Below are 1,880 nucleotides of genomic sequence, written 5' to 3'. Positions count from 1 at the left end.
TGACAAAATCATGTCCTGGCAGTAAATAGGATAGACTGAGATTGGGAGCAACAATGTGATGGCCTCTCCTTACGGCATCCTACGAACCTGCGTACATTGCCTTTCCCATTTGTCCCGCCAGGCAGGAGCAGCAGCATTTATCCTTGCCCACAAAGGAAGTGAACAAGCAGTCCTTCCCCTTATTGACCACTCTCAGGAATGGAGTCCATGCACTTGAAAAACCTGGAGCCTCCCTTGAACACCACAAATGGCCTGCAGGCCAGGTGGACCTTTGGTCTGAGTGCCAGTGCCTCCATACCAAAGATGACTTTGGGTGCTGCTGCCACCACCACCTGCAAATTGAAGCCTTATCCAAAAGCAAGAGTTCTGCAGTGTTTTTTAGCAGACCCAGTGAACATCTGGGGTCGATCACCCACCAGTTAATAAACATTATTCAAACATCTGTTTTGCTAAAATCCAAATGTGACATTAAAAATCCCAGAGACACAGAGTACGCAGATGGAGAGGACTTGCTCTGCTGTTGTTCCCGATGTCCAAGCTAGTTTTCTAACAGCATTTGATTTATTCACTATCTTCTCCTTTGAGTCTGTAGGCCAATTTCATCTGTTGAGAGGTTTGAGATGCCCTGATAGGCTAATATCAAATACATCTTACTTGTGCTCTGTCCACAAAGACCAGCAGCCAGGCAGAGGAGTGAGACAGAGCCCTGAGCACGGGAAGGGAGGGTGGGCCATTGTGCCCTATACCTGACCATGCCCAGGGCAGGCAGCACTGCTCGGCAGCCAGTAATGCAGACAGGGACTGTACAAGAGCCAGAGGGCAGCATGGCAGGGCTCAGGAAATGTAGTTTGGAGTAGGTATGAGGAGGAGAACTGGGAATATAAGGAGCTGTTTCTGCAGGAAATCAGGGCTGGGGGATGAAGGGTCTGGAGACAGTGACAGATATTGAGTGTGGACCACTGGAAAGCTGTATGCCTCCCAACTGCTGACCATGCACAGAAAAATGGGAAAACTCACCCTCTTACCTTATTCGAGAAGTGCTGAAGCTCACACAAACTGACCTGTTTACCTCATTTGAGAGGAGAGGAAACTCACCCAAATTAGAAGGCGGTAAACTACATTTAGCTGCGTTTAACCTCCACTTGTTAACCTCATTTAACCCCACTGCCTCGCTCAGTCTGGAGGTCAGTATAGTCCATGAAACCACACATCTGCCTCTGACTCCCGGGGTCTGGGAGGGACAGAGCTTCATTTTGGTCTCTGTATTCGCTTAAATGGAGAGTATTCTCCAAGTTTACGTTCCCTTTTTTGTTGTGGTGCGTTTTTCTTCGTGGGTTTCCTTCTGGGAGCAGGAGATGGGGACCCCGGCAGGGACACCCCTGCTTTAGGTCCTCTGGGGGCGCATCCCTCCCCCGTTGCGGGGGGTCTGAGCCCAGAGACATCACTGCATGGCAGAAGGTATTAGAGGCTGGAGCCGCTCTGGGAGGGACAAAATCACGTCCTGGCAGAAAAGAGGAGACTGAGATTGGGATCAGCTGTGTGACGGCCTCTCCCTATGGCTGCAGAGGGAGAGACTATGGCAGCAGCAGTGGGAGCCGCTCTGGGAGGGACAAAATCACGTCCTGGCAGAAAAGAGGAGACTGAGATTGGGATCAGCTGTGTGACGGCCTCTCCCTATGGCTGCAGAGGGAGAGACTATGGCCGCAGCGGTGTGTGTGTGCTGCCGAGAGGGGTCTTTCCCGGATATTCCCTTTTCCCGGCAGTGTGAAGACACGCGGCTAGGAGGGCACGGAGCGCTGACAGTTGGAACTGGGAGCTGTCAGATGCTCGCGTCGGGATAGGAGAGCGCTCGTCAGCTGCGGCAGTCACAGCGGTGGCAT

Source organism: Corvus brachyrhynchos, unplaced genomic scaffold (assembly GCF_000691975.1).
Source record: "Corvus brachyrhynchos isolate BGI_N302 unplaced genomic scaffold, ASM69197v1 scaffold53, whole genome shotgun sequence".
In the NCBI taxonomy this organism is placed as follows: Eukaryota; Metazoa; Chordata; class Aves; order Passeriformes; family Corvidae; genus Corvus; species Corvus brachyrhynchos.
Note: the sequence above shows the minus strand (reverse complement) of the source record.